At 44.3% G+C, this 13471-nt stretch overlaps 1 protein-coding gene across 2 annotated transcripts in view; it reads right to left on the minus strand.

Moving 5' to 3' along the window:
* BCAR3 (BCAR3 adaptor protein, NSP family member) overlaps nt 1-11093 on the minus strand; it is a 163071-nt gene extending 151978 nt beyond the window's left edge. For both annotated transcript variants that reach the window (XM_045478338.1, XM_045478335.1), the window contains exon 1: nt 10963-11093. The gene's annotated coding sequence lies outside the window, so the exon portion shown is untranslated. The remainder of the gene's footprint in view (nt 1-10962) is intronic.
* Between the last annotated feature and the right edge of the window lie 2378 nt (nt 11094-13471).

The raw sequence follows: 13471 nt of genomic DNA on the forward strand, positions 1-13471 counted from the left end.
TGATTCTCCCTTTAATAACACTGAAATTTTGGTAGACACCCACAGCCCGGTGGGCTAGAGACTTTGGGAACCGAGTGGGACCCTCGATAAGTGTTTGTTGACCTGAGGATGATGGAGAATATCTAAGGCGAGGCTCTACATGTGCTCTGAGAAGGAGAAACACCACTCACCATGCCTGTGCTTCTGGTGACCTCCACTTGGGAACTGAATGCATCCTTCCCACAGATGGCAGTTCCTGAGACGCTGAGTGTAAAGTAGGGAGGGGGTAACCCCTGGAACAAGGATTCCTTGGGCTCACATTCTGTCTCTACCACCTACCAGCTGTGTGGCTCTGAGCAGGTTAGAAAATAGCAAAGGCACCCACTGTGAGGACTTGTGAGGACAGAAGGAGTCACTACACACGTGAGTAGGTAGACCTGTGTCTGCCAGGTGACAAGCACTCTGCGATGTCAGCTCTTAGCATCTGCCCTGTCTTCCCCAGAGCACAGAAGCAGAACTCCAAACTCGTTCAGGGACTGCCCCGAACGCGCATGGGGACAGAGAGCGTGCTAGGGACTGGCTGTAACTGCTGCTCCAATAAGCTCACACCAGGTCCCGCGAGGGAGAGGGTAGCCCTAGGTCAGTGTTAAAGGAAAGGGCTCTATTAGGGAGGGGGGTAGAGGGTGACCTTGGCTCCAAGTGCCCGATCCCATGGACTTGTGAGCCTCCCCAAACCTCTGCACCCTGGTTTGGGACTCCAAATGAGGGCCTGCTTGGACCTTGGGCCTTTCTGTTTCTGGACTCCTGGCCTTTGCTGCTGTCCTCAGGGACAAGCTATTTTAGGTAGCAGTCAAAATAAAACTGAGATTAACCCAGAATTCTTGGCAGTCAAACAATACCATAATTATGTGCTTTTTAACTTCAGAAATCGGGCAGCTGAAGCTGAGCCTCTGGGGTGTGTGGGGTGCTTTGAGGATAAGAAGCCTCTATCCAGCGCTAAGTTACCTTCACATGCCGATCGCCACGGTGGCCACCAAAGAACCTTCAGGGTCTTAGGGACACTATTTCTCCCCAGGGAGTCATATTGTCTGAATAGCAATACAACTTGCTTTCACACTAGACGCTGGCAGGTTGGAAGGGTGACTTATTACTTTCTATATCATAAATCCTTCTCCCAGAAGTCCTGGTCCCAGGGGCTGGTGGCCATGAGGGAACAGAGGACGCTTGTGTTCAAGGGCTGGGTTTTCAGGGCAGGAAATCACCCAGAGGAATGTATTTGTGCTTTGATTGCCGACAAGGGGCGCGGACCCCCTAGTCGGGCAAATAGGCCCCTTCGTCTTTGCCAGGAGCCGAGGGGGAGGGGAGGGAATTAGTCACACACAAGAGTAACAGGATTAGGCCCCTGAGAGTAAAATCCTTCACTCCAACCAGAAAGAGGAAAAAGAATGGGGGATTCAAGTAGATGGGGGGAGGGGGTTGAGATTATGTCAATAAAGGTCACTGCATGAAGAACAAAGAGGCAGCCGTGATTGGAGGCTCCAGGCACATCTTTAAGCTCCCAGGCAAGATCTCATAACACAAGGAAGGGAAAAAAGAACCAACAGGTCCCAGGTCCAGGGGCAGCCCCAGAGGTGTGGCTGAAAAAAGTTTCCCACCAAACACTCACTTGGCCCTAGGAACAAGGGGCATCTGGAAACATGATGCTCTTAGAAGAGTGCTAGATATTTGCCAGGAAAGTTGACCTTGCAGGGAGAATGGAAATAGAAAAAATACACCCCAGTGCTCTCTAGCGGAGCCACCCGGTTGATATGGAGGCAAAAAGACACCTTGGATGGTGACAGACCTTCTCCATTCCTTTAGGGGAAGGCCATCTGGGCTTGGGCACTCTGCATGGCAAAGAAGTGATATGTGGGATGGTCCCTTGGCCCCTGCCCTCCCCACCGGGAATGCATACGGTTCCACTGTTGTAGTTGAGGGGTTTGCCCCTTTCATGGCTCCAGGGGCCCTTCATTTACCTCCTACCCAGGGTCCTGAGACCCAGTCTTCCCGACTGTTCTCTTGGGAGGTGCCCTGGGAGGAATGCATATCTTTAATGGAGGATGTGGACTTCCTACTTGGTTTTAGTTTGTGTGATTATTATTTTTGTCTCAAAAGCCTGAAACATCTTTCTCTGCCACACAAGCCAAAAGAAAGCAAGCCTTAGGAGGTTGACCCTGGGGACTGGACATGCCCAGAGAAACAAACCTGTCTCAAAGACAGAACCTTGAGTTTGGACTGGGGGCAGGCAAAGGAAAAAGAGGCTTAATGATAGACAGTGAAAGAGGTCAGCAGTTCTAAACAGGTGGGCCTGGAATGCAGGCCCCCCAACTGTTCTTCCTGGTAAAAGGTGATGGGTTTTCATGCTGGAAGGGCTGCCTTGCTCATACTTTTCATCCTGTGTGGTCTTTAATTGGAAAAGGAAGTCTCATTCCAGTGTGAAAAAGAAGCCACTTGGCCACCCGCCTCTGGGGACTTCATGGCGGGGCCTTTGTCCCTGCAGACCTGAACAAAATGGGCTGGCCCTCTGTCTAGGGCAAAAGGGGCTTTGGACAAACAGGTTGGGTGGCAATAAAATGATTAACAAGGGCCAGAAACTGATCCCATTGGGCCTTAGCCAGTGTTTGGGGAGATCAGCCAAAGTGAAAATAAGGGAAACATTAGAGGGGAGCAGGGGCCCCATGAATTAAGATGCCAGCTGCTGGTGGTTGGGGCTCCACATCTGGCCTCCCAGGCTGCGGACATTATAAAGAAAGGACTACCACCACACTGATCTCATTGTAGGAGGACTTCTGAGGTCTGTGTCCATTACCGGCCAATAGTGTCTTCCAGGCTGCTCCCACTTGACCAACACTAACCTCAGGCCGATGTATACATGGGAGCCCTCATTTGTTGGATTTTTTAGAAATTCCCAGGAGATAGACCCCCACCCAACTTGTACACATAAGCAGAGCCTGCAGAATTCAGAAAGCTGCCTTAAATTCTTGCTCATGCAAGGGGGTACATCTAGCTATCATGTTTCAGAAAATGCTTGCTTCCTGCCAATGTGGTGAGGCAGCATCTACAAGGGCAACTGGTTATCCAGTCTGAACAACCCCGGTACTCCTCCTGCTACCCAGCCTGGGTGGCAGAGGACTTTCTTCCCTGAAAAGCTTTTCTCTAGTGGGTTTTTTGGAGAGGGAGTCCCCTTCTGTGGGATAAGCTGTAGGAGGGGATGGAGGAAAAGTGATGGAATGTCCCCTGTGCCTTACATGCCCCACCGCGCTGCCTCTCCTACCCCTGACTTGCCATCTGTACCTGAGTATGCTGGGGCTGGGGGAGGCATTCTCGAGTTTCTCCTCTCACCCACCCGCCTGCAAATATCTCTGAGAGGAGTGAGCCCTCCAAGCTGTTGTTAGCTGATACTCCAGGAAGCAACCTACTGAAGGGCTCAAGGGAATCCACGAGCAAGGGAGACGCTATGAGGCATACTTTGTTTAAATACCAGTCCTCAGAGCCTTCTGTCCTGCAATCCACTTCTTCCCCCACACTATGCTTCCTCTTTATCCCATAGCATTCATTGCCTTCTAGCACATTACTACCCAGTTACCTCTTCATGCTTGCCATCTATGTTCCACCCAAAATAAGCTCCATGAGGGCATGCTTGACATCTATGTCTCACCCAAAATAAGCTCCACAAGAGCAAGGACTTTTGTCATTTTTGCTCACCAATATGTCCCAGGTGTACAGACGTTTCCTGGCACTTGGTAGGCATTCAAAAATACATACTGAGTAAATGAGTTTCATATGGCATGTAGATGCATTATGGTATGTGAAATATTAGATGAAGCCTCCAAAAATAAGCATAGGTAGAGCCTGTGATGGTCTTAAAATGACCCAGCCTGCCCTGTACTTCTTTTGCTGATAAAGCTGAGAATCTTTCCATATGTTTACCAGCCATTTACCAGGTGATGTTTTTTTTGTTTTGTTTTTGTTTCTGTTTTTTGTTTGTTTGTTTGTTTGTTTATTTGGTTTGCTTTGTTTGTGAGTAAAATGCCTGTTTTTGCCTCTTGCTCATTTTCCCCCTTGGATTGTCTTTCTTTTTGATTTATAGGAATTCTTTATATATTCTAGAAACCAATCCTTTATTGATTATATGTATTTCTCCCAGTTTGGAGATTGTCTTTTAATTTTCTTTATGGTGCATTAATTTTAATGTGTTTAATTCATTAATCTTTTCTTTTAAATCTGTGTCTTATTTAAGGATGCTTTTTCTACCTAGAGCTCATAAACAGATTCTCCAGTAGTTTTTCTAAAAGTTTTAAAGTTTTGCCTTTCAAATGTAATTCTTTAATCCATTAAGGATTGATTTTGGGGTATGAGGCAAGGAGAGATCCAATCTTTTCCCTTATAAATCCTTAATTATCTTAGCACGTATTGACCAGTCTCTTTTCCTGAGAGTTACAATACCACTTCTGTCATGTATCAAGATTCTATGTGTTGCCAGTTGTTTCAGGGCTCTCTATTCTATTTCATTGGCCAGTTTTTTCCATCCTTGCATCAATACATTTCATCTTAATTGTTATAGCTTTATAATAAGTCTTGATATTTGGTAGGGCGATTCCCTCATCCTCATTCTTTTTCTTCAGAAGTTCTTGGATATTCTCAACACCATATTCCATTTAAAATTTAGAATTATCTTATAAAGTGCACCCCAACATTTTGTTAGGATTTTGATGGGAATTGTATTGACTCTATTGATCCATTTAGGGTATATTTATACCTCTATGATATTGAGTTTTCCTGTCCATGGGAACAGATTATTTATTTTTTAGATTTTCTTTAGTACCTTTCAATAAAGTTACAATTTTCTCCACATAGTTCTCTTACTTTTTACCATCATCTGAGCTGTGGCTTACAACTCATGGCATTTTTCTATAATAATTGACAGTCTTTTTCTTAGGGTTTATCTTATTATTTATGGTTTCCTGGATTCCATGAAATATGTACTTTTGTTGCTTTGCAAACAAATCACACTAAATTTTTAATTTCCTATAGGTGATGATGAAATACAACTGATTTTTGTATATTGTTTTTATATCCAGCAACTCTTATTTTTCTAATAATTTATAATCTGTTGTTTGTCCCTTCTACTGACTCTTGTACATGGTAGTTTTGTTTCCTTGCGTATTTGCCAATCTTTCATTGTGAGCATATTTGCTTGATCTTAATCCTTGGGAATCCCGTGGGCCTAAAGTGGGTGTGTTTCCTTTAGAGATAATTTGCACTTGTTTCTGTCTAGATTCAGACTGATGCTATTAATATGGGACCATTTAAGCCCCTTAAGAGGTCCCTGGGTTCAATGTGGCAGGCTTACCTTGCTACTAGACCAAGGCTTATACTCCTGGACTGGCTCCCAGAATAACACTTATTCTCAGGTCAACTTTTACTCTTGGTTGTTCACTGCTCTACCCAGTTTTGGTTTCATCTTCCATATTTTGGGAGGAAAGATTGGAGGAGAACTTAGAGTCACCATACTTCTTGTAAGACTAGCAATGTATTAAACATTATACTTTATTTAAGAATTTAGGATCTAATAGTTTTATAACGGGAGAGTCCTTTAGCATATCTATAGTCACCACCTCTTGCCCTCCATTCAGAGAGCAGGTACATTTTAATCCAGACTCTACACTTTAGGTCAAACTACCAACTTAAAAAAAATTACTCTTACAAAAGTAATACATGTTCTCTGTACAAAATTTGAATTAAACAAAAAAGTACAAAAAAAAGAACATTTAAATCATCTATAGACACACTCGCACCCTAGGATATAACATTTTTAATATTTTAGTGTGTATAGTGGTTTGAGTGTGGTCCCCAAAAAGATATGTCTGCCAACTTTAGATATTATTATTATTTGGAAAAAGGATCTTTGTAGATGTAATTAAATTATGGATCTCAAGAGGAGATCATCCTGGATTAGTGTGGGCCCTAAAACCAATGACAAGCCTTAGAAGAGGAGAGAAGGACAAAATAGACATGGGGAGAAAGCCACATATGCAGCCACCAGAAGCTGAAACAGGAAAAGAAGGATTCTCCCCTAGAGCCTTTAGAGGGAGCATGGCCCTGCCGACACTTAGATTGTGAACTTCTGGCCTCCCGAGCAGAAAGAGAATAAATTTCTACTGTTTTAAGCCATTCAGTTTATGGTAACTTGTTACAGTAGCCCTGGGAAACCAACACAGTGTAGATCTGCTATAGGTCAAGTTCCCCAAGAAACGGATTCTAAAACAGAAGTTTGCATACGGGTAGTTTATTGGCCAGTGCTCTCAGAAATGATGCCTGTAAGGCTATGAAGGAGGTCAGATCAGGCAGGGGAAGTGATGAACTGAGCTGTGGTTGTAACAGAGGCTTCAGCCTGTCCAGGAGCCCTGAAGCTGGCACAGCCTTTCAGAGTTGTCTCAGACTGAGGCCAGGGAGCCAGACTGTGGCACCTGCATCAACCAATCATGGATGTGGGAAGTCCCATGGGAGGGTAGCTCTCTTCAGAGGAAAACAATGCCTGGGAAGGGACCACCACTCCCAGTATCTAGGGAAATGAGAGGCTCTGCCCTAAAATGGGGAACTGGGGATGCCTCAACTTGCACTGAAATACCCTTCTAGTCATTTCTGTACTTCCGTCTAATATCCATTTTCAGTTTTAGCATTTAATTTTTGAAACACTCGAACTTCTTTATGTATGTTTCTACATAAATTTAGCAGAATATTTTAGCTATAAATTTATTATTAAAATATCACTGAGCTTTATGTGTTAAAGTCTATAGAAGAAGCTCATTTTAAGGAAGTAGAAGTATTCCACATGACTAAAGTATCATGTGATTTTTCCAGGAAATAAAGTTTTCCTTCCATATATACCTCTCAGTTCCAGAGACATCCTGGCCTTCTTTCAGTTCTTCCAGATGCCTCTCTTGACACTAGTTTGTTTTTGATGTGCATGCTGTTCTCCCTCCCTGGCCAGCTTTTCTCCGGGAGCTCCCCCACCTCCCAGTCCCCTGCCTCTCATATGTGTGGCTCCCTCCTGCTCATCCCTCATTTCTCAGCCGAAACACAGCCTCACAGAGAGGCCTTCACTGGTGTCCCCCAAATGAACTCCCCCCAAAACACTTCAAACTTTCCTTCTTATTCCTCACCACACTTGTGGTTTCTGCTTCATCAGGACCTAGCACTGAGCAGACAGTGGGAGTGCAAAGATACTGCTGAACTGCACGTAATCTTGTCCTGCAGTGCCTGGGGTCTGATTCAGTCTTATTTACTGCAACAGGCCTTCAGCACCCACAGGGTGTCATGGACTTATGGGCACTTGCTAAACGGGGTCTGTGGCACCAGCCCTACAGTAGCCCTGGCACCACTGGCCTTCTAGTAAGTGCTCAAGGGTATTTCTGGCTTGCTTTAAAAACATCTCTGGGATCCTTCCTACAGGATTTCCAAGTAATATATGTGAGACTCCCTCCTCTGGAAGATGGAACTTGGCTTTTCCCCCCACCTTCCCTGAGTGTGGGCTTGCTTCCCAGGAGTGCAGTATGGAAAGAAGAGACAGTAAGGTGACAGCAGAGACGTGATCACTTAGGCAATCCAGGCTCACATCAGCGATAAGTTATGTTGATCATGTGTACCCTTGATAAAATAGTGGTACTCCACCTCTGTGTTCTTCCCTCCCCAAACTCATAACTTTAGTCTAACCATGACAAAAGCATCAGACAAATGCAAATTGGACAAAATACCTCACCAGTATTCCTCAAAACTGCCGAAGTCTTTTATTTTATTTTATTTTTTAAGTTTATTTATTTTGAGAGACAGGGCAGGAGCAGGGGAGAGGCAGAGAGAGAGGGAGAGAGAGAGAATCCCAAGCAGGCTCCACACTGGTCAGTGTGGAGCCCGATGTGGGGCACAAACTCACCAACTGTGAGATCATGACTTGAGCTGAAATCAAGAGTTGGCCACTTTACTGACTGAGCCATCCAGGTGCCCCAAAACTGCCAAAGTCTTTTAAACAAGGAAAGTCAGAAACTGTCACAGGCCAGAGGAGACCAAGGAAAAGTAAATGCAATGTGGTATCCTAGACAGCATCCTGAAACAGAAAGGGTGGGAAAACTAGTGAAATCTGAATAAAAGGCAGAGATTACTTAGTCGTAATGTACCAGTGTTGGTTTCTTGGTGTGACAAATGTCCCCTAGTGATGGAAGATGTGAACAATAGAGCAAAGGCAGGTGAGGGGTATATGGGAATTCTATTCTATCTTTGTAACTTTTCCATAAATCTAAATCTATTGTTTTTTTAAAATTCTGGGAGAAGTACAACACCAATTCCATGCCAGGGAAAAGCCTCTGGGCCTGCTCCGTCCTCTGATGGGCCTATTTTATTGGAGTGGGGAGGTAGGCTGGAAAGGAAGGAGGTTCAAGGTCAGGGACTCAGCTATAAAAACATGTCCTAAATGAGCTGAAAACATCAGTGGGAAGCCTGTGTCTTACATAAATAAATAGCAGATATTAAAAAATTGCAGGTGCTATCTGAATCCAAGCAACTTTCTCTCCCTTTGACACAGTGAATGACTGAAAGCTTCCAAAAGGAAGTTCAAAAACCCACACTCTTCTTCCCTAGCTCAGGTCATGTGTAGACAGTGTTAACATCCAGTATCTCCTCACAAACAGTTCTATTCTATTCAGGAATGGGGAATGTCCTGGGCCCCTGGGGGCGGGGGCAACAGGTGGAGGGACCAGTGCTCTGAGGCTGTAGCTTTGAGAGGCCTTCTGTCACCCATCCCACCTCATCTGAGCGAAGAACTGGCACCGACACTGGAGGCTCCCGGGAGAGCCCCAGAAGTGGGCCTGGCAGGCAAAGCTGTGAAACAAGTCTGTGGAACACCCAGGCAGGTCACTTCTTCCTAGTGCCAGCAGGCCCAGGAGATACTGTACTCTCCAGGGAAAATAAGAAAGAGAAAAAGATAGAAAACTAATTAGCATATTTAGGGAAAAGAAAGAAGTTCACAGAACCAGCTTCACAGTATGAAGCCAAAATTTGCAGAGTCGGTGGCACAGGACAGGACCCTGGAGATAGAACCTGCTCCCTGGACAGGAGCTCAATGCCAGAGGAACTTTGTAAGGCCAGCAAAGTCACAGGGACAGGAAACCAGCAGTGAGAGTGGGGAGTGGGCAGACAATGAAGGAGGACTGAGAAGGAAAATCTGATTGGGAAGACCTGTACTGTATTTATTTTTTTTATAGTTTTTTAAGAAATGTTTATTTATTTAAAATTTTTTTTTAAAAGTTTATTTGAGAGAGAGAAACAGAGCATGAATTGGGGAGGGGCAGAGAGAGAGGGAGACATAGAATCAGAAGCAAGCTCCAGGTTCTGAGCTATCAGCACAGAGCTTGATGCGGGGCTTGAACCCATGAACCACGAGATCATGACCCAAGCTGAAGTTGGGCACTTAACCAACTGAGCCACCCAGTCTCCCTATAAATATTTAGAATTGAGAGAGAGAGAGCAAACAGGGGAGGGGCAGAGAGAGGAGGACAGAGGATCAGAAGTAGGCTCCACATTGTCAATAGCAAGGCCAACAGGCCTGTGGGGCTCAAACTCATGAGCCACAAGATCATGACCTGAGGCAAAGTCTGACTCAACCTACTGAGCCACCCAGGCACCCCATAAAGACCTGCACTTTACAAAGTGACTTCAGCAGATGCTGTGGAGTTAGAACAGTATTTTCTAAGCCACGGCCCTTGTGATGGCCAGGCTGCCCACGTCAATCAATCACTGGATCTCGGCCTATGGCTCTCTACCATCTCCTCTTGCCCCCTACCCCTGGGAGCCTCCACTGTCCTTCAGCCACATCATCTGCTTCAAAACCTTGAACCCCAGAAAATGTCTGTGAGGAAATCAAGAGATCTTCCCTCCCCTAGTGTCTGACTTCTCCTTGGGCAACAACTCCAGAATCTCTAGATATAGACCAGGCCCTGCCCAGTGGGACTTCTCTGCCTGACCTGCAGCAATGAGATCATTTCTAGACAAATATTGGCTACACCCAAGCAATGGCAGCAGAAGGAGAAGTGTCTGCTGTGCATCTAAAACCCTCTGTCAGTGGGGTTAATATCAGAGGCCCCTGAAAAGCAGCACACAAAATACAAAATTGAGACCCGGGGAGCATGTTACCAGGCTTTAATGGGAAAGGAGTTAGAGGATACGATCTTTAATAGAATCTAGGTTCTAGACAGCTTTTAAAAGACTTTGAGGAGGGGAGCCTGGGTGGCTCAGTTGGTTAAGTGCCCGACTTTAGCTCAGGTCATGATCTTGCAGTCTGTGAGTTCAAGCCCCGCATCAGGCCCTGTGCTGACAGCTCCAAACCTGCTTTAGATTCTAGATCTCCCTCTCTCTCTCTCTCCCCTCCTCTGCTCATGCTCTGCCTCCCTCACTCTCAAAACTGAATAAATGCTAAAAAATTTTATTTTTAATAAAACTAAATAAAAGTCTCTGAGGATCCAGGCACCAAATGAGATACTCCCTCTACCCGCAACGGCCCTGCAGGGTCCACTCCAGCCCATTTAACCAGACTCACCCAACTTCCTATTTGGAGGAAGGCTTTAGATGAGAAGAAAACCATAGGTTCCCCCTTTGTTTATAGAGATTCAGAAGCCGCTTTCTACCCGAAGAGACATGAAGACTCAAGTTCATCAAAGGTTTATTCTGTCTGTCCTATGAAGTATCTCAGAATCATGGAAGGCTAAATAACACCACCATGTGATTCTTGGAAAATAGGATTATTTTCAGAAAAACAATTCATGGTTCTAAGGGATCTGGAATGAATATATTACAGGGGGATTATGAAGTGAACGCATAATATCTCATATTCAGTGGTAAAAAAATAGTGAGAAGACATTTGTAGAGAGTCAGGAGATTCCTGATGTTACTCACCACCACCCAGTTTTGTAGGTCTTTGGTCATTTATTCTCAGCTTGATTATCCAAAAAATGTAGCTTCTTCTTCAGTGGAATATGTAGTTCATTGAAATATCTTGGATGTAGATTTTGCTTTTGAGAGCACTGAATTTCTATAGGAAAAGTAAAGAAGCAGAGGTACCATGGAACACAGGAACTGAATCTATATAATGTGCATATATGTGCATATCTATATAATGTGCATATATATATGTGCATATCTATATAATGTGCATATATATAATCTATATAAGGTCCAAAATTAAACCAGTAATATGAAGTAAAGATACAAATTGATCGGGGCGCCTGGGTGGCTCAGTCGGTTGGGCGTCTGCCTTCAGCTCAGGTCATGGTCTCGCGGTCTGTGGGTTTGAGCCCCGCGTCGGGCTCTGTGCTGACAGCTCAGAGCCTGGAGCCTGTTTCAGATTCTGTGTCTCCCTCTCTCTCTGACCCTCCCTGTTCATGTTCTGTCTCTCTCTGTCTCAAAAATAAATAAACGTTAAAAAAATTTAAAAAAAAAAGATACAAATTGATCTAATATAAAACTCACTTTGGACCTGTGAGACCCATCTGGACCAAGGCTGAGGCAAATACAGTTCGTATGAAAAGAAAGGGTGCATATGAAGAACTCCCAAGCCAGAATACTGTGAAAAATTTTTAAGCAAATGAAGTCCATTATCATAAAAATAGTTGGCAAAAAAGAACAATCCCCAAGAAATAAGCAGAGCACAGAGGATTTCAGGGCAGTGAAAATACTCTGTATGATGCTCTAACAATGGATATATGTCATCATTATACATTTGTCCAAACTCATTGCAAGTACAACACCAAGAGTGAACTATAAGGTAAACTATGATCTTTGGGTAATTAAGATGTGTCAATGTAGATTCATCCTTGGTAAAAAAAAAAAAAAAAAAAAAGCCATTCTGGTTAGTGATGCTGATAATGGTGGAGGCTTTGCATGTGTTCAGGCAGGGGGTAAATGGGAAATCTCTGTACCTTCCTTTCAAGGTAAAGAGAAAAAGTCCCTAAGCAATAAGTACACTGAAAATTCCAAATGTTTATCTTCTAATCCCCCCACCCCAAACAGTGGGAGCCCCTCCCCAGACTGTTACAGTTGTTACAGAACACCCTGTTGGGCACAAGGACAAGAGGACATAGGTCTAGGGGCGGAGCAAAGCTTAGAGGGAAACCGTCATGGGGAGGCTGTGAGGATTAACACCCCACCTTCCTTGCAAGGAGCTTTCAGCCCCTCAGATGAAAGGTACGTCACCACAGACCAGCACCCTTTCCTCTACTCAGACTTTAGCACAGCTGGGTGGGGTTTGTGGGTATGTGTGTGCATGCATATGTGTGTGCATGTGAACGTGTGCATATGTGTGTGTGTATGTGTGTGTACATTCACTCCTTTCTAGACCTTCTTCTTTGCTCAGAACCTTGGCCCACTGGGTGATAGTGTAAATATTACTCAAACAACATTTTTTTCTTTCAAGCATTAAGCCACACTGGCAGCAGACAAGTTAATCTGAAAAGCAGAATTTAAAACCAAAATCCAATCTCTGAGGAGTAGAAACCAGTGGGTTTTCTCTTGAAAATCTGGCCTTATGTTGTTCCTCCAGGAAGTAGAACAAGGTCTTTATTGGAGGAGAAAGCTCCAGATTACTGAGATGAATAGAGTGGCTGGCCTCTATCAGCTGGCAGACAAGATCAAGACAGATAACAACAACACATTTGTAATTACCCAGTATTTTCAGGTAGAGTGCAAAGTGTTGATGGACCTCATATAATGACATAATTTTGGGGAAGTATGTAAGAAGTGGGCAGTGTAAGCCCATTTCTGATATGGGAAAGCTTGGGGCCCAAAAAGATGAGGGATTCTCCATACTCTAAGGCTTCAAAGTGGGGTCTACAAACCCCTCAGTAGTCCAAGAAAGCATTCTAAGGTTAGCCATAAGCATTCTCCGTAAGAATTTTTTTTAAGTTTATTTATTTATTTTGAATGAGAGACACAGAGTGTGAGCAGGGAAGGGGCAGAGAGAGAGGGAGACAGATAATCCTAAGCAGGTTCTACATGGTCAGCACAGAGCCTGACGTAGGGCTCAAACCCACAAGCCATGAGATTATGACCTGAACTAATGTCAAGAGTGAGATACTTAACCGACTAAGCTACCCAGGAGCCCCATGTCTCTGTAGGAATTATTACTTTTTTATTCATTTTGATGCTAATTTTAAAAAATAAACGTTTTGTAACATGTGGTTGGCCACCTGACAACTCAGTACCAACATGGTTTCAGGCACGCACTGACGTTTGTATTTATAATCATGTAATCATATAATCATCTAGAAGTGCCTGCCTTTATCCTTCAGGTAGTGTTCCTCAAGCTGGAGTGCATGGATATATTTTTAGGGATCACCGGATGCCCTAGTTTGGGAAACACTGCTTCATGACACACAGCATTCCCGTAGGATCTGCCACAAGGTGTGGC

The sequence above is a fragment of the Leopardus geoffroyi genome, chromosome C1 (assembly GCF_018350155.1).
Source record: "Leopardus geoffroyi isolate Oge1 chromosome C1, O.geoffroyi_Oge1_pat1.0, whole genome shotgun sequence".
Classification (NCBI taxonomy): domain Eukaryota; kingdom Metazoa; phylum Chordata; class Mammalia; order Carnivora; family Felidae; genus Leopardus; species Leopardus geoffroyi.